The sequence below is a fragment of the Struthio camelus genome, chromosome 20 (assembly GCF_040807025.1).
Source record: "Struthio camelus isolate bStrCam1 chromosome 20, bStrCam1.hap1, whole genome shotgun sequence".
In the NCBI taxonomy this organism is placed as follows: Eukaryota; Metazoa; Chordata; class Aves; order Struthioniformes; family Struthionidae; genus Struthio; species Struthio camelus.
Genome location: NC_090961.1, coordinates 13,865,479 through 13,885,087, shown reverse-complemented (window position 1 = coordinate 13,885,087; position 19,609 = coordinate 13,865,479). Strand labels below are relative to the sequence as shown.

Below are 19,609 nucleotides of genomic sequence, written 5' to 3'. Positions count from 1 at the left end.
TAAAATGAAATAAATAAAACACAGCCCAGAAAACAAGACTTAAAACCTCAAGGTGAATTACTGGTAGGATAAATCATTTTCACTTGCACATTCAAGTGCCAATTATACTGCTGTTAACAGCAACATCCATAAGCTGCAGGCCTAGCTGAAAACCTCCCTTCCCTGGGTAGCACCAAGCTCAGAGGCCAGGACCATGACCAAGCCTAAACTTCCCAGTAGTTGTCACAGCTTTGATTTCGCAGCTCTCATTCAAACCCATCCCTTATCATATGAGAAACAAGCCTTAGGAAAGACCTCATATCTGGAGAATCTGTTTTCCCATGAGATTTAAACACAAAGGAAAGTCATGAGACAACTGACTGTTCAAGCGTCCTTTTGTTCAGGGGAAAATGCCTTGTAGTAGGGACAAAGGCAGATAAGATTCAGCAAATGGAAATTTAAATGATACAGGAGGAGAGCAGGTTTCTTGGCATAGACAAGTACAGGTCTTTATTATCACTGGCCACTATGCTATATAAATTCCTTTCAAATTCTGAAATACTTAAAATACTCTGCACGCATCAAGCTGAGGGAGGTTCTAAATGTCAGAAAACCTGACCTGGATACAACATTGATTCCACATAACTTTAAATCAACATATATATTATTCAGAAAAGCAACCTAACAGAAAAGTACAAAATTTCCAGGTGAAGGGCTATGACTGATACTATCTACAAGGGCGAAAAAAAGCTCCTACAAGTTTTTCTGGCAGTATTTCCCACAGCCTTTAAGGAAGAGACTAATCTCCTGAACTTTAAGCTTCAGCAAACTAAATTTTTGAAGACAAGTCAATCACCTAGGTTCCCTCCCTCACCAGTGGAGAGGGGCTGGGTCCTCCACTGACCAACTTGACCCCACAAGATAATGTCTACAAAGGGATGAGGATGAGGCTGTTCCCCTTCCTCATTCAAGGAGCCAGGACCTCCAACTTGCTCTGTGAAGTGAATGCAATTTTAAATGGCATAGGATCATCCATTACACTTACAAAAGTGATAAAGATACATCAGGCCAGAGTGCATAAAGATACTTAGGCAGCTATGGTGCATTCTGGCCTCTAGCAGGGTTGAGGTGAATCGGGCACCTAAATATTTCTAGAGGGACTTGGCTGTTTTGCACCAAGTTTTAGGAAAGTTCTACCAAATCACCTTTGAAACTCCCTACCTGTAACCTGGTAGCATTTCCCATGCCCAGAAAGCACCAAGCACTTCCTGCCTGACAGCAAATTAGTGTGTATTTTGAAGGAAGAGAAACAAGACAAGAACATATGAAAATAAACTCTCCAGGACAGGCAGCAGTAAAGTCTTTGAATGAGCTCACCTTGCAGTATGGATGATGATCTACAAGGCAGGCAGGTTTCTTTGAAATGGAAAGGTACAGAAGAGAGAAGAAAAAAAAAAAGAGTCATAACTCAGCAGTCACAAGCCTAATCCCACACAGTTATCTGTCTATCTCTGCTCCTTTTGCCATACTCTTCATATATTTTTATGACTTTTTTTTTTTAATTCTGGAGACTTACTGTACAAGACCTCTAATTGATGTCATGAGGCACTTATTTCACTAGCATACATAAAACTTATTTTCCCCTGATATTTAATTGGTGCTACACAAATGAAAAAGCAAAGCAGCGCATGTGGGTGTTTAAAAGGAAGCGGAGTATGTGGGAACTGTCAAGCATTTGAGCTGGCTTGAACATCCCCAGCCCACCCTCTCCATCAAGAAAAATGTATTAGTACAAGAAAAGATAGTTACCTTATTGCTGAAATGTTTTAAAGCATCTGCGTTCAAATACTGCTGAGAGCAATTACAGTAACTTGCCTCTTGTTACAGTCTAGCAATCAGAGCTGGAGTTCGTGGAAGGACGTGGAAGGAAGGTGGGGGCTGTACTGTCAAACAGAGCACAAAGGGCTAAGTTCCTTGCAAATACAAACATGCTCCACAGCAGGTGAGTCTGGCCCTGTCTCTTTGGGGTTTCCATAAGCAAATCTCAACCACTCAGTGTGGTTCTCAGTAGCCAAGAGATTATTTTTAACTTAAGGATTGTTATTAACACAGATGGCCAAAGCCCTAAGCTGGAATGAAGACTTTGGCTGTCCTCCATGTACTAATGGTGGTCCACCACATGTTGAATGAGCCTCTGTATCTTTTTCTCTTCACATTCCAAAAGGCAATAAAAACACTTTGCTAGTTTGCATGACACTCCGAAACCTATGGAAAACCCTACTTGAAAGAATCAGCGTTGCCAAACGCTCTTTGTCAGGAAGGACACAGTTTCTTAACCACAGTTCTGCTCCAGGGGGCCTCTTCTGCACATCATTTGCTCTCCCTAAGCGTTTTACCTGCTGTCCGTGAGAAGGCACCTGGCTGGAGATGGCCACGTGTTGTGCTGTGGGGCACACTGGCAGCTCACTACAGCATCAATACTTTACACTAACATTGCTTTATGTTTTAAATAAGCTGCTAGAACAGTATATGCTTTTTGCCAACTGTTTCTGAGCAATGGAAAAGCTTCTTCTGAATTTCACACATGAGCTCTAACTGTATTTGGTGAGCAGTTTACCTTCTAAACCTGGTCTATCTCCTTTTCAAACCATTGGACACCACTTTGTTTCTGCCAACTAATACATTAAACATCCACTAGAAACACTGAATGGTAATACCACCAAATCCCCTGAAAGCCCCTTATTTTTGAGATGTTTATAGGGTGTTAACTAGGCTTTGCACTCGGGGAGTCAGGCAGGGAGACACCTGATTTTTTAAGTGGAAAATCACCATCAGCAAACGGTACAAAGTCATTAGAAATGCCTGAGGAGAAATTTAGCAGAGAAGCAAGTGGATCTGAGACCCTCTCTCCAACCACATCTCCATATCTACTGCCATATCTACAGACTCCCAGGGAGTAAAGGAAGAAAAGGGCCTGTTGCTGTCCTTGTGGCATCCTCCAACACAGTGGGACTGGCTGCTGTCAGAGACAGGGAGGAACTGGATGGACCACTAAACTCTGCTCTTCTAACGCAGTTCCTAGGAAAACACTGACATATAACGTTGAATTAAACAGTTTAAGGTCTTTGAAATCTGCAGATGGGTAGAAAACAGAGTGAGAACTGTTCTGCTCTGGAAGATTATTCCTGTTCCTCTTGGCACAGAAAAATCCTACAGACACAGCAGTCTCTAGTAAGTTAGTAGCTGACTCCTAACAGCTGGGTTCCAGGTCTTGCCTGTATCTCCTTGGGCAAGCTCTTCACCTTTGCACACCTCCATCTCCTCTTTATCTCTCTTGGCTGCTAACTGCGGCTTTAGTCCAAAGCAAAAAGGCCATGCCTCCAAAGCCAGCAAAGGGTGAGTTTCTGGGCTTGCCCCACACTCAGAGAGAATGGAGCAGCCTCCAGCAAACCCCATTGGAGGCTGGATCACATTCAAGCCAGTGCAGCCCGCCTGTCAGAGCCCTTCCAGAGCTTCACCCCTTCCTGATCAAAACAAAAGCAGTCTGAGGCCAAGTCCTGCACTGTTCCCAGGGCCTGACAAAACGGCTCTTTGCTGACATTAGCCCAAAACCATGTTTGCATCAAGCTGGCAGAGGAGGGCTGGAAAAAACAGCCCTGCAGGACATGTTTTGCTGAGCAACCTAGTTTCTGTATGAAAATCACTCTCGGCAGCATGCTAGAGCCGAGACAGCACTTGAAGAGTCTCATATACTGTGTAGGGCATCTGCATCTGTGGCTGACACTCCAAGGCTGAACTGGAGGTTTTTGCACGCCCCGTCTCTGACTCCAAATGGCCTTTTGGCCCCATGTCCACTTATAACTTATTAATTCCCACTGTCCCTAGGACACAGTAAAACAGGATGGAAGGTAGTACATTTCCCAGGGGTCTCAGGAGCAAACTCCCTCTTCTTCCCAAATATCCTGTGCAGCTGGATCAGTTTAAGGGAGAGCAAATCAATCCCTTGCTCACTGGGCATGAAAACCACTCTGCTCTTGCAAGCCCCGACCCAGACCCAACCTGCCTCAACAGCCAAAGGAGTTTGGCAACAGCAGAGGATAGATACACAAGCCAGTCATGCTTTTAGGAGATTCAAACAGCCCACCCCTTCCAGAAGGTCTGCTTCAGTGATGTGCTTCAGGCTCCAACAACAGTGGGTCTGTATACAGGGCTGCTCTGCCCTCGTAGATTGTTCGAGCACTGCCACATGCAGAATCCATGCCTGATTCTTGGTCAGGTAGAGGATAGGGCTGATACAGCCCCATAAAAGGATCCTGATCCCCCACTCTCAGCCACGGGGCACCATTGACAACTGTTCCACACAAGATGATGATAGCACTTTCCAATGATGCAGCAAGGACCCAGAGAGATCCCACAGGGAGGACTGAGTATTTCAGTGGGCCTGCACATCACCTCTGAATACTTCTGTGGTTTTTCAGTCAGTTTATATGGGGCCAGACCTAATGTCAGGTTGTTCACCTCCCCAGCTGTCCCTGGTCACTATCTCTAGTGGCATTCCAGTATTGTGCAGGCGTGGGATGAGTCAGCTAAGCTCACTAATCCAGTTGGGCTTTCTTCCTAGTGAGAAATCACAGTGTCTCTCACAATTACAGCGCTAATGAGATGGGGTCAGCCAAGTGGCCATGGACAGCCATAACCAGCTGCTGGTTTAAGCCAACATGGAACTACCCAACTTCTGTTACTTCTGGGCAAAGGATACAAATTCAACGAAATTCACTCTAGGCTGATGCCAGACTCCCAGAGAAACACAGAATAACACCCTTTCCACTAAACTGAGATCTAGTACAACCTGCCAACAACCCGCTGACACTGGCAACACATCTTCTCACACCAGAATCCATTCTCAGACGTGGTTCAGCAGCTGGTTGCCTCTCCATCACCAGCATTTCCCATTCATGACTTCAAGGAAAGCAAAGTCTCTCATTTCAAGCCTGGGGTTACTCACAAAGTACCACTGTCAGAAGGCATTCAGCCTCCTATGGCACTAAGCAGCAGCAGGCGGTACTGCTAATTTTCTTCTTCATTTACATGGGACGTAAATCAGAACCAAACAAGCTCTTTCTAACTGCTCCCAGGCCACGTCTTTGGCAAGCATCTAAGATACAGAGTAGAGAGTTCACTGTGTAAATGAACGCATAAGAGACAATTGCACTGGCTATCCTGAAATGGAGAGTGATTACACTGCATTTGAAATAAGCCATGGTCCATTTGGGATTCTGCGCATTAGGGCTACCAGGAGATTTAAAGCTATCAACAGAAGAGAGAGGGCTATATGTGTTCAGCTAATACATTAGAGGTCTGATCATTATGCCAAAAAACAGAGAGGGAAGACACAGCACTGCCCTGTAGGACTCAAAGGATGCTAGCAAAGGACATCTGTGGATCAGGGTGCAGCCAGCAGCTCATCCACAGCTCCATGGTAGAGGAAGAGAGAGCTCTGTCCTCCCCTCCAAGGATCAGAGGTATAGGGAGAGCTTCCTTCCAGCTCCTGGCCTCCAAAAGGACACAGGGAATATGGAATGCATCCTGCACCCTGCTGGCAGTGCTGAGGACACTGCAGAAGTGGTACCCCTAGGAGAGATGTCCCAGTGGTGGGATCAGTCATCATCTGCAAGTGCTAATCTTTCTCCAACAAGTCTTAAAGCCACCTGGGTGACCAGCTTGGACCAGACACCTGTCCTTTAGAGAGCTTGGCCTGATGAGAGGTTACTCTGGGCCCTGAACACCCTTGAAGCTCTGGGCCTCACTCTTCTCTTCTACTCAGAGTAGCTATTTGGGAGGAGAGGAACAGCAGCTGAGAGATATCTTGGAGGAATTACTCAAAAACTAACATGAAGTAAAGCCAGCCTTTAATTTAAGGGCCCTCCCTGATTCTTTGCAGAGCACAATCCATGGGCTGAGGTAACGCAGCCTAGCGTTACTGCACACTGCCTTTGCAGATGCACCTGCCATATGCAAGAGCATCAGCATGTAAGGAAAGCCACAGAGAGGTGGTGATGTTTTTAATTCAGTCACGGGCACGCACCAATGAACAACCCACTGGACTCTGTCACAGAAGAGGTATATTCCAAACAGCTGAAGAGTTTCTCTTGAGCTGAGAGTCCCTTCCTTCGTCAATTGTTATGGCTCCCCCCCTTGCCTGATGCCCTTCCCCATTCAGCTGTACTCAGGCCGCTGCCGAGTTTTCCAAGTTCTGCAAGATCTAAGACAAAAAAACAAAGCATCGTCCTTTCTGCTAATCAGAAACCATTCCTTCTCTTTTTCCCCTCCTGAAGAGACTAAAAGAGACCACTTTTCCCTGTGACTTTGAAGGTCACAGTTAAGGGAGGAGGATGGGCCAAAGAGCTTGATAAAAGGATGCAGAAAACCTTCCTGCAGACTCCCCTACCCGCAAAAGGAGGTGAGCGGCTGAGAGGAGCAGCAGTGGTGGGCGCACTAGCATGCAGCACAGCAGATGACTGGATTTAAAAACATGCGTAATTCAGCAGTGCCTTGATGAATTTGACTCATGCTTCCTCATCCTGCCTCTGTTGCATGATACATTCTCCTGCCTGAGGGAATGGCTGCAGTTTAACTTTGATTAACTCTTGATCCACCACAAGAGGAAGGGCAATGCCTCCCCATGACTGAGGCATGCCAAAATATCCATATTCCCCAGCCTTGCCAGCTAGGTTCCCTCCAGGATGAAGAGGCAGTCACTCAGAATAGGGACTTTACATGCCCTTAATTGCCCTCTGGATGTGTTTCTCTCCCTCTATCAGTAAAGGGAGGCTCTGGGGCACCAGCCAGATAATTCAGAGCCTAAAACTGGACAGCAGGTACGCTCTCTGTAACCTCTCTGTGCCTCAGTTCCCAGCCTGCATTCCCAGCCTGCATGATGGGGAGAAGAGCTCAAGCCCTCACACAGCCAAATTCACTCCACTGCCTTCACAGCCAGACTGCCTTGGACTGAGCCATCCCTGCGCTCAGCATGGCAGCGCGAGAAGGAGGCAAGCAGATATGGGTCCTCAAGCAGGAGGCATCACGGCAGCAAACCTGAGTCCAGCAGACGACAGGGACACACTGCTAAATCTGCCGTGAGACCTCGCTGGCTCAGAGGGGTCATCCCAGGAGAAAATTCTGCCTGTTGTAAGCTTCAGAAGCCACTGGTACATATTCCCCCTTGCACATTTTCCCCTTTCCAGCTCAAGCAGGACTCTAGTTAATATCAAGCAAATAAAGATAAATCCAGTAGGAGCATTTCAGAAATTATTTTTCCCAACATCGGAAAATTAATTGTGGTGGTCCCATTGATTCCAGCTTGCTCATTCCCAAAGCCTGAACTATGGTAGTCAGCAGCTAAATGACTGATCTTTCCAGGCAGCTTAAAATAAATTCATAAAGGATAAAGAATTTGGGGCAACTTTTCTCAGCCCATAGATAAGGGGGAGAAACACCCTCTTCTGCTTCTTAGCCTTCTTCCTGTGAAAAGCTAGAGCACAAATTATGTCAACAGATTTTACAGAGACTGCTGTGCTTTGAACGTTTCTCAGAGCTGGAAAAACACATTTTCACAGCTCCTTTTGTTTCATTATGCAGCCTGCATACAGACACAAGCCATCCATTCTCACACTAGACAGATAAGGTTGGAGGTAACGAATTCCCTTAGATTACCAGGAATCAAGAGAGTTCGTTTCAACCAGACCATATTTCAGACTCTGACACCCAAAACTTCCTAGCAAATCCTCAACACGACAGCCAACCGTACACCTCTGCTACACTTTTTTCACTGAGACAAGAGCAAGAAAAATAAGCCAGCTTCAAAACTCTGCATTGAGATAGAGAAATGTGAGCAAGACTCCAGGTCTCAGCTCTGGCTGATGTTGAATTGCAAATATTAATTTATGTATTTCTTTTTCCTGCAACATATTATTTCACCTTCAGAAAAAAAAGCCACTCAAAAAACAGCTAGTGAATGTGGGAGGTCAGTGATGGAGCACCAAGTGGTCACTGGTCTCTTTTTCCTATCTATATGCAGGGAATAAAACTACAGAAATCTACCTTCCAGTGGCTATATGAGGTAAGTAGGTAATAAATAAATTTTCTAAAAGCCTGCAGTTTGAGAAGGCAACCATAGCCATCTTGGCATCCCTGGCAAGTGCTTTCCCAGAGGTTCAGTGTCTCCCTCTCTGCAGCACTTTTGTTACCTCACTGCTCCATGCTCAGCCCACATCCAGGACCCCTATGGTCAGGGTAGGTTATGCTGGAGGTGACCCCAGCTCTGACAGCTTTCAGGATAAGTCGTGCAAGACAAGGGAAGGAGAGAGTCCTTCTCCATTGGACGTCAAACTGGGATACTGAGTGAAGGAGGATGAGTTCAAATGCTTTTATGTCAGGACGGGTTTCGTGCTTCTACTTCTTGTGGCCAGAGGCTTCTGAGCATCTCTCCTGAGGTGCCCCATGACCATAGTTGGAAGGGAGCACCTGCCCTGCTGGCCCTTGCCTGGGGTCCTCACCCCAGCCGCACCCTTGCTCCCCTCTGCCCACTCCGAGCACTGCTGCAGCACAGCACAGAAGCTGGACAATTCCCCCTCTGCCTTGCCATCTCTGAGGCTGGATCCAAACCATTCCTGTCAAGTAACAAACAGAAACTGACTTCCTGAAAGCTCCTTTCTGGAGCCAAACATCCCTCCTGCACGGACAGCACGGGCAGAAGGACAACCCGAGCGCAGTGCCAGCGAGGGGGTCATTGCTTTCTGTTAGCAGTATTTGGGCAGATGCCGAGGGCTCACCCAGGCGCAACTGAGTGTATCCAGCTCTCTTGGCTTTCACAGTGCTGCCATGCAGGGTGAGAGGCAGCAGAAGACACCGCTGTCAGTGGAAATCCTCGGAGTTCAGTTTGCCTCATGCAGCCAGGACTGCCCGGCTGTAACATACTGCTGTCTTCCCTGTCTCCACTCCCAGAGCTTTCCTCTGGCTGCAACCTGCCTTCCTCATCACTGCTGGGTTATTAGGAGCCTGATGACTTATGAGAAGTTTAAACTTTCCAGCAGCTGGCTGACAACCTACTCAGTTCTCCTGTACACCGCCAGAAGGCAGGCTATCCCTGCTAGGGAAATAAATCAATCATTTACCCTGATTAAATCCACTTCTCCACATAAAGCTGTATAAACAAGCAGTATTTGCACTACAGCATGTTATAAGAAGTTTCTCAAGGCAACCAAGCTGTTTCCAAGAGCTCTGCTCACAACGTCACAGCCATCTAATGCCAGGAGCACTGAATGCAATAAAGTCTCCTTCTCCTTGCAGGGAACAAAAAAATCACCCAGCAGCTCCCAAAGGGCCAAGGAAACCCAGGAAGAGAAACAGGTCTGCACTTGAGATGGGCACTGCTTGGCAATGCACCACGGGAGACTGAACCCCCAGTGTAATCCCAGCTCTGGACAGATGTTAATTCATAAACCTTTCCAGTCCACTATTACAAAGCAGGAAGACTATCACTGCTTAACAGACGGAAAAAAACCTTAAGGATAAAACATAAGAAAAGCAGGTTAAGTAACTTGCCCGAGGCCATGTGATAAGTCAGTGTCAAGGCAGGAGGCCAAGTCCTGAGCTGCAATGGATGAGAAGGGCAACTTTCACACCTGTGGGCTTACCAGTCCCCAGCAGAAAAGGCTCTGCTCATTTTCCTTCTGGTTTCCCACTTGTTGTGACAGCAGATGAGCACACAACAACCATTCCTGGAGGGAGATCCATGTGGCAGCCCTTTCCTCTTAGCCAGCTGCATAAGAACCAGGCCAGGCCAGGCAAAGTTATATCTAGCACAAAGATGTGCTGGAGCTACATCTTTGACTGTGGATGCCTAGGAGGCAGCATAGGATCACAGGAAGTTTGGCACCTCCCAAGAGTAACTTTCCAAACTCTAGTGATTTTTCACTTGGGGACTTGCTGAGTCAGAGATGGTGGTTTGTATTTAATAGTTCTCAATGCGTTTTTTCTTCTATGAATCTGTCCAAATAACTTTTGAAACTATACCAATTTTTAGCACCCACAACATGCTTTGGCCAGGAGTCAGACAGCTCAGTATGGCCTGACCATGGCCTACTGCACTGGGTGGGTGAGAATCAGATTTGCAGAGACTGAGACCCAGCCCAGACTGTCAGCTCTGTCAGTGCAGCCTGCCACAGCACATTGCTCTTCGCATCCCCCCTAACTTCACTACCTCCTCCCTTAACTCACCTTTTGCAACACATGGCCTCTGGCATACCAGCTGTTTGTGGAGTAAACCCTTAATGGAGCTGAACTGACAAACTCATGGCTGCAGTGAGTTCAGTTCATGCACAGCGAGCAGGAATACAGCTGACCTGATCCTGTGCCTAACCCAAACCCTGAACTGACCCGCATTCATAACCATGCTGTTACGGGTGGTGTTTGCTCTTTTCCTAATTTGACAATTAGGAGTAAGGGCAAGAGCCCTAGTTAAGGATAAGGAGGCTAATTAAAATACAGTTCATGGAGTATACTTCTCCAAGGCCCATTCTCATCCCACTGTAACTTTGGTTGGCTTTGATGAACTTACAGCCGTGAGGAATTTGACCCAAGTGCATGTACTAACTTTTCTAAACTCGACCACTCATCCTATTAAAGTGAGACAGGTTAGAATTATAGTTGCCATTAATATTGTCACTGATGAAATGGAAAGCAAACAGCATCAACCAACTGCTCATTAAATGGCAATGACACTTTGTGCTCACTGGCAAGAAATTTAAACCTCTAGCCTTAAGTACTCACATGAACAATCAGACAGAGCAAGAGCCAAAGCGTTTGCCATCAGTGCTCAGAGTTGAAACTTGCCTCAGAAACTGTGCTGCCAGTCAAAACCCCACAGACTATGAAGCAAGGCAAGCTGCTTTACCTAAAGTTTTCATTGCAAAATTTAGCATCGGGGGAGAACAGGCAAGACTTAATTTAACAGTAGGAATGACCCTAAAGTGTTTTATTTAAAGACCCAGCAGCCCTGATGTTTTAAATTACGGCTAAATAAAATCCCCATGCTTCCAATCTCCAGAGAGAAAAACAAAAAAAAAGAAAGAAAAAAAAACACCCTAGGCCCATATCCATGTTTATAAGGTAGAAAAGCAGGAGCTTTCTACATACAGCAAGAAATAGAGAGGTGGCAGAAGGATCCTGAATCCTGCCTTTTACACTTGTTTCACTAGTCCTTCCCCACTTATGCATCATGCTTTCCAGATAACTCCCACAGATGTGGGTGCATTCAGGTTACTTAACAGACACTGAACATACTCCAGAAAGCTGTGCCAACTGGCTTTGAAAAGTGCTTTGACTGTGAGAGGACCTCTGATTTCAACCCATGAATTTACATATTGCTCTGGGATCCTCTGAAACGGCAGGAACTAGAAAAAGCACCAAACCTTATTATCGTGGTGTTAGTAATTTAAAGAGAAATATCAACAGCAAATGTATCAACAGCAAGCATCAGCAGTGGGACTGCTCATGGATTTACTGGACAAGGAGGACATTGCCTGGTGAGCCACCATGGCATGGATACTAGAAATACAGCTGCATCTCACCATAAACAAACACCGTGTCTGGTGAGAGCGGTGACTTCCCTGTGAGAGTGCTTTCTCTCAGCAGAGGGATCAGAGTAAGATTTGATGGCTGGAGAAGAGGCAATTACGGCCTCGGTAGTCTCAGAGACTTACTGTGATGAACTGACATCTTAAGCTTTCCAGGCTGAAGCACCCTTCAGTCTCACTATTGGGGTCCCAACTTGGCTTTATATTCTTTTTCTTTCAGGGGATAAGGCTATTATAACTTATACTCTGACAGCTTAAGTTTGTAAACATCCACATACAGGTAGCTCTGCTTTGAACGCCTTGAGCTCCAACCGGAGTCTGCTTAGCCCCCTGGACGTTTGTGCCATGCTGTGACTGACCTTGCATGATAATTGTGATCCTTCCACTACTCAGTGAAACTACTTTTTACCATTTGTTTACCCCAAACCTTTATCTTCATTCTACGGCAGGCCTTTTCATAGCCTTTGACTCAATTTCTCCTATTGTTTGAGTGTTGTCTTTTTTTTAAGAAGGAAAAAAAACAAGATACATTTGGTATTGAAGTTGAAGGCAGGATTCTCCAGCCCCCAAGCATGCTCTCTCCTTGGTACTGTTTCTACACTGGAATTGCTGAATCCAGATGGACCCTGCAGATGCTGGCCACAAATGTGGGACTTTCCTGCCTGTTCCTTGTGGCGGGTAGGGCCTTGCTCTTCCACAACTGCTCTGTGGCAGATCCACGTCTCCAAGTCAGGCACGTCAGAAAAGTGCAGGGGAAGAGGGTCCTTTTTGGCAAAGCACAGACTGGGCTGCAAACACACCTCTCCTTCAGCACACCATCTGAGCCAGCAGGTGCACAACCCGTGCGAGCAGCATTAGAGGCAAATTACTTGCTTGAACATAGGAAGGGGTGAGAAAAAGGAACAGCCTGGTAGTCTCATACACAAGCACAAACTCTGTTTTCTTTCCCCCTTAGTATCTACTCTATCACTCTGTCCTCCCAAGCTGCCCCTCCTCTCCATTGCTCTCGGGCACAGCTCTCACCCATCTCCTGCCTGGCTCGGCCTCTCTAGTTCAACAGGCTTTAGGACAAAGGATAAGGCAGGCTCTTGGGATTAAAAAACCCTGTGCAGAATCAGCTCAGCCTCCTTCCCATGAGCCCATCAGGCAGCAGGGTTTAATTAATAAAAATAGTGTCCTCTTGCAGCCTCCTCGGTCCCGTGGCCTTGAAGTGCTTGGTGAACATTAACTCAGGTGGCAGGGTCCTCCGTGCCCGAGGTACACGGATACACTGGGGCTCCTCCGCGGTGCTGGGGCAGATCTAGAGTGGCGGCCCATGGGCAGCGCCCCAGGATCCCACCCCATCCCCGCTCCGCTCTTCTAAACTTTCATTGGGAAAGAGAAAACTCTGATGGCTCAGGTGCCAGCCCCGGGGAGCGGGGCAGCCGCGGGCAGAGGTGCCCCATCCCCTCCGGCGCCCGCCGAGGTGCTGCCCGCCCGCTCCCGCCGAGACACCGGGGCTTCCCGGCAGCAGGCGCCCGCCGAGCCGCGGCGAAGCCCGCGGAGCAAAGGGGGCGCGGAGGGACATAGCGGGGGCTGCGCGGTAGCCCCAGGCGGACCCCAGCCCGGCTCGCCCCGCCCGGCCCCTGCACGGACTCACCTGCCCCGGCTGGGCCCCGCCAGGCCGCCCCGCAGCTGCCGCTGCGCCCGGGTCCTGGAGGACCTGCCGCCTCCGGCCCGGCCCGGCCCGGCCCGGCCCAGTCGCCGCTCCCCCGGCCCGGCCCGGCCGCCGCTCCTCCGGCGCGGCGCGGCGCGGCGCAGCGCGGCCCGCCCCGCCCCCAGCGGCGCTGCGCCACCCCCCGCGCACCGCGCCCAGCCCGCGGCCCCGTCCCGCTCCGCCAGTGCCGCGCATCCCGGCACGCCGGGAAGGTAACGTCTTGCCCTCCCCGCCCCCGGTACGGACAGCCGCTCCCGCTGCCCCTCAGCCGAGCTGCCTCCGAAAGCAGCTGCCTCCCAGCGCGCACCCACCTGCTGCCTCCTCCCGCAGCAGCCCCAAACTGTTTCCCAAGCCCGTCTCTCTTCGTTCGTGAAGGGTAAAGAAGGTGACCCCCGACTGTCTCCCCTGCCCTACCCCTTCCCCCTTCTGGGTCGTTCCCCCTCTCTGGTAGCAGAGACTGTGGTGCCCTGAGTAAGGAAGGAAAACCAAAAAGGTCCTTCTGCCCTAGGTGGCATCCCGGAGACACAGGAGCACACTCCAAGAGGACAGCTGGGTGCTGCTCATGGCAAAGACAGTTCAAATTCCAGACACATCACATCCACATGTGTTTGTCTTAAAAGGACACCACTGTTAGACCACAAACTAATAAATGGCAACAAATTTTTGCCCAGTGACCTCCCAGTACTTGCATGAAGCCAGGAGAGTTTGTACAATCCCAGGCTAAGGAGAAACGTTCCTATTTCTGGCTCTGTGGCTGTAGGCCCCCTCACCTCACCTCTCCCCCAACTCTACCCCCCTCTCCCAGCTGCTGCCTGCCCCATCCCATCAGCCCGTAACCCCCTCAGGATAAGAACAATTTTAGAGGGTAGCTAAACAGCACCTGCCATCAGAGGCTCCAGATCTCCATCAGCCCACAAGATGTGACTACAGTGACCCCACTCACTTGTGGAGCAGGCACCACAATGTTTTCCTACTGATAGCAATGCTGCTTCAACATGAAGGATGCCAAGCCCTGCAACCCTACAATGGGCCCACAAAGGACCCATTCAGGCTATTCGATGAGGACAAGACAAACAAAACTGGGTTACCACTAGGCTACAACTGTAACTCAGGGAACACATCTGGTGACAAGGGAAGTTGTGAAGCTACCTGAATATAAGGCCAGAAACATCTATGCCACACCAATGACTTCAGCGTGCTCCAGAGCAGAATGGGGCTCCCAGGACAGAAATGCATGACCAAGGCATGTCTTTAGCCTTCCATCCTCTCCGCACCACTCATACTCCCACCTTTGTTCCTACCCAACAGCACAGAGGCCCATGAGGGATGCAGGTGTGAGAAAGGACAGCTTCAGACCCCTGTGTTCCTCCTTCTAGTGCTGCTGGCTCTCCAGGCATGGCCCATGCTGTCCACGGCTGGAGACACTGCAGAGCCAGGACAGCAGCCTTTATCTCCAGCAGTGACTCTTGGCATGGGGGCAGGGGGAGGATTCTTGGAGGAGCTATGCAGGTTTTTGTGGCTGGGAGTCGTTAAATACTCACTGTAGTAAAATTAACCAAGGCAGGGTAGTTTCCTCAGATGAGGATGAAACCAGGTGGAGCAAAGATGACTTTAGTCAGAAATGATGAGAAACTTCATTTTAGGGCTGTCACGGACACTCTGTCTCTGAAGCTCAGTCAGACCCCCTCTGTCAGAGCTGGCAGGAGGCAGCGCTATGGGGAGAGCCTATACATGTCTCAAGAAAGCTTTACCCAGATCTCCCCAAGGCCCCAGGCATGGTGTCTCCCCGACTCCGGTAGCACAGCCACCTTTTTTTATTATTATTTATCTCCTTGTCTCTCAAAGAGCAGATGCAGGACATCGCTCCAGCTCCCAGGCAGGAAAGTGGTAGGGAGTGTGTGGCTGACATACCCAGCTGCAAATCAGCACCGCAGCATGGCTTCCTGCTCAGCAAATCCTCACAGAAATTTGCTTTCTCCAAAGCCCACAGGGCGAGTGAATAGGAATACTTGACCTTGTCTCAGTGTAGGGGCTCAGTTCAGGATGGTTTCTTGCAGCCCCTTCTACTTGTAGGATGACCTTCAGTGAGGGAAGCACCAGAAATCCATTCTCCCTGTGAGGCTGGTTGGCTTTCCTGGTGGCCATGACAGCCACATAAAAGAAAGATTCTTCAGATCATAAGATGTGGATTTAAAAACAGACTCCCAGTATAGATCAACAGCATATACACACAACTCATAAAGGTCTTAATGGCTTCTAGATACCTGACTTTTAGGAAATTTACTGCTCATTTACTGCTGTCTTGTAAACATGGTTGCTATGATGCAGCTGGAAAATGAAAAACTATCTTCGTAAGTGTCCTTCTGCTGCAGCATGGGATCTGACCGCAGCTGCTTCTGCAATTACAGCCGTAGAGATTCACAGCAGCCCGTGACCCAGCAGAGCTGCCCAGTGCAGGTGTACTCACAAACCAGGTGGGCTACAAACTCCTCCCTCAAATTCGTAACCCTTGTGGGTACATCTTCCTTGCAACCAACAGCATGAATACAATGGGAACAGGTAGATCTGCACATCTACCCGTGCTGTGGGTCTGGCACTAGGAGCTTAACAGCAGGCTGGCACCCCCGGGGCTGTCAGCGGGGCTGTACTCTGGGTACCAGCTTCTTTATGTCTCCATTTCCTTTCTGGCAAAACTGGAAGGGAGAGTTACAGGTGGTAAAATCAATTCCCTTCGCAGGGCAGATGTGCTACTGTTCTCCGCAAGTTCAACAGGTTGGTCAGACAAGTCCATTTGCAGAATGAAGCTCCCGTTAATGCTCGAAGGATCATTAATGGACCTCCACATTGAGGAAGCACCACCAGTCACTTCAGCCTTAAGCGCCAGGCACGTCCCTTCTCACTGCATTACATTCTCCCTTTCGGCAGCAGCTGGCCCAGCGCACTGGCCAACTCACTGTCCTGCTTCCATTTCCCCCCTTCCTGCTGGCTCCTTCTAGAATATCCATCAACAGTTGATTTATCTGGTGCTAACGTAAGTGGAGAACCTCAACTCCTTCCTCCCACTTTGGCTTTTCTCAGCGCTCAGTGACCTGGCATGCAGTGTTCCTCTGAGTCACCCCTTTGCAAGCTGCCCACTAGTGTGATGCACCAGGCTGAGCTCAAGACCAGCTACAGTTCTGGGAGCATTTGGCTAAGCTGTCATGCCTCATGCCCGTCCTGTGAACACCAATCGTTTTCCCTGGCCCAGGCAACAAGCAGTATTCATAGCAGCCCTGGCAACGCAGAATCATAGAATCACAGAATGGCCAAGGTTGGATGGGACCTCTGGAGATCATCTAGTCCAACCTCCCTGCTCAAGCAGGGTCCTCTAGAGCATATTGCCCAGGATCGCATTCAGGTGGGTTTTGAATATCTCCAGCAAAGGAGACCCCACCACCTCTCTGGGCAACTGGTTCCAGTGTTCTGTCACCCTCACAGGAAAGAAGTTTTTTCTCAGGTTCAGACGGAACTTCCTGTGGTTCAGTTTCTGCCTGTTGCCTCTTGTCCTGTTGCTGGGCACCACGGAGAAGAGTCTGGCCCCATAGTATCAACTATGTCTATTTCTACAGCTAGTGAGGAAGCTGAGAATTATCAAGTGACAGCTGGCAGGTGTCAGAGCAGGTAGGTGCTATCCTCTGTGCTCAGGCCCAACCCAGCTGAGCAACACACAAGCAGCCCCATTAACTTAGATGACTCAGTTGCTCAAATATCTGCATCATTGAGGCAAACAAACACCAGACAGGCAAACTCACCTGAGAACATCACTTGCAAGGGGACAGAGTGCTGGCAAGAAAACTTACAGTGCTGATTTCCTAGGTCCATTTCTCCTCTGGTAGGTCCATAAATGATGCCGTCATCTCTCCCAGTCTCCTTGGCAGCCCCTGGCTTCCTGCAGTCCAGTGTGCCCATGGCACATGGGCACAGCTGCCAGGAGCAGGGGCTCCAGCATGTCTGCAGTGGTGCAATCAAACAGCATCTCTGATCTGATCCTTCAGGGAGGTTTCAAGCATGCCTCCTCCACTCCTGCTTTCAGTCACTTTGGGATTATCAAGGATACTGCGAGACTGTCAAGGATGCTATTTTCTGTGTGCTTGCTGTCATGGAAGTAATTAAACAATGAAGGTCATAGGGTATCGCTGGAGGAGCTGAACAGCAAGTTAAGGCTCTCATCTGAAGTCCAGGCTGGTCCTTTAAGCGGATGGTTGTCTATTGGTTCTGGCTATTTCCAAACCAGCCAGCAGTCATACAGCCCCCAAGCTCTTATGCAGGGACAGTCAGTACCCTCTGGCAAAACACGATAACTAAGTAGTACTGAATCTGTCATACGCAGCCTAAGTGGGCCCCTACTTCTGACTGAATTTAGAGGCATTGCTTGCCAAAAAGGTTCAGAGTAAAGCCATGCTTTCAAAGGGGCAGATTTGAAAGGTACTACTCTGAGCTCTGCATTTCAAGTTGGGAGTCATTAATCGTACTACTCCAGCAAGACTCCATTTCCAGTTTAACTGCATAAGCATCTGAACCAGAAACCCTATGTCTTTTCAGGACCCAAGGTCATTGCTAGCAAAATTTGCTGGGTGCTCCAGTAGCACTTGCTGCTGCAATCATACCTGTGCAGCAGCAGCTCCACATACAAGACAAACCTGTAGACAACCTGCATGAGGTCTGAACACTGCAAACTATTACAGGGATGTTACCACAGCTGTATCACCTGGCCAAAGCATGACAGGGTACTTGGAACAGTATGGAAAAGGTCAAATCATCTCCTCACTGCAAAGCCGATGTCATACCTGGTTGGGCAATATGTGTTCACCAGCAGTAACGAAGAGAAGCAGGGGGAGCAGAACTCAGCCTCCCTCCCATAGGGCACTGCGGACAACAAAACAAAAACGTCCAACAACTGAACTACTAGAAATAAAAGAAGTCTCAGCTCAGCATCTGGTCAGCAGGGCTACTGTTAGCAAGGTGGCAAAGGCAGGAAACCACCCATGGCACAGTCATGTCATGGCTCAAACTACAGAAGCCCTGCACTGGCGAAAGAAGAGTTAGACCAGGCCAGGCAAAGTCAGGGTGTTGTGCTGGGGTTCATTCCTGCCAGGGCACACTAAAACCGTGCCAAGCTGCAGTGGGATTCAGAGGACAGAGCAGACATCTCGCAACTAGAAAACAAAGCAGCTCTCCCTCAACCCGTTGCCTGATTCGCCTTTGGCCCGACAGAAGAGGGCAGTAAAGATGCAGAACTGGCTGCAGCAGTGAAAACGCCACCCTGGAAAGATCACAAGGAACCACTCCTTCAACAGCCCCTTCATCATTAATTCTTCCAATTTCCATACCCAGGTAAAGCTCTGTGTGATCCAGTCCCTCAGTTCTCTTGCTCAGCTCAGCTTGCTCCCCTGGTTGAAAGCCCATTGAGTCACATCGTTTCTCAGCTAACAGCCTTGCAAATGTCACAGTGCTACTAAACTCGACCTCCCAAAGCATCTTATCAGGAGGCCAGTGCCATAACATCACTTTGCCTAGTTCATGCACGTTCTGCTCTGACAAACTAGTACATTAATTGACGTTAGCGCTGTATTACCCAGCTACCACAAACTATACACAGTCTTCTGCATCCAAGGCTAACTGGTACACCGTGCTACAGAGCTCCCAGCTTGCTGCACTTCTTAGAGGCCTAGTCTCTATTTCTGTTACCATGTTGCTGAACTCTGACTCAAAGCAGCAGCCCCAGGAGCAGTCCTCCCCGCCCAGTGCTTTACAGAGACACAGGAGCAGCAAAAGACAAGATCATACCTCTCGTCTGCTGACCACCAGGCCAAAGTCAGGTTAGGTCAGCTGCAAGAAATCATAAAAATAAAAGAGCCTGCAGGATCAGGCAAGGCATGTTAGCAAACAGCTTGCTCTCCTCCAGTGTGTTACCATCTGCTGCCTGCATGTAGAGCCCCAGCCCTCAGCTGGGGACAACTGGGAGCTGTCAGTGCAGCAAATCTCTGTTAGGAGGCGTTCCCCCAGCCAGACACCGCAGCCCTCTGCATCGCATTGTCCACTGCACTACTAGCCCCATCACTCACCCTTAGCACCCCCAAGGAGCAGCATATGGGATCTCACACACTTTGAGCTGAGAGATCTGCCTCACAGCATTTTCTGCGCCTATACCGTTTCTTTAATCCAAAAGAAATCCAGCTGTAAACTGAAAGCAAGGGAGGGGGAAGCAGTACCACAAACCTACTCTTAGCAAGACTTCTTCAAGTCAGCAGTGATGCTG

At 48.9% G+C, this 19,609-nt stretch overlaps 1 protein-coding gene across 9 annotated transcripts in view; it reads right to left on the bottom strand.

Annotated features, from left to right (window-relative positions):
* The window catches only part of LOC104139730 (dual specificity testis-specific protein kinase 2-like), a 59,270-nt gene extending 45,898 nt beyond the window's left edge, over nt 1-13,372 (bottom strand). For 6 of the 9 annotated variants that reach the window (XM_068915030.1, XM_068915029.1, XM_068915036.1 and 3 more), the window contains exons 1-3: nt 13,255-13,362; nt 1,789-1,922; nt 1,357-1,395 (exon numbers count right to left, since the gene is read on the bottom strand). The gene's annotated coding sequence lies outside the window, so the exon portion shown is untranslated. Of the gene's footprint in view, nt 1-1,356; nt 1,396-1,788; nt 1,923-13,254 lie in introns of all 9 variants that reach the window. The other 3 variants (XM_068915028.1, XM_068915033.1, XM_068915032.1) reach the window with 3 other exon arrangements.
* Between the last annotated feature and the right edge of the window lie 6,237 nt (nt 13,373-19,609).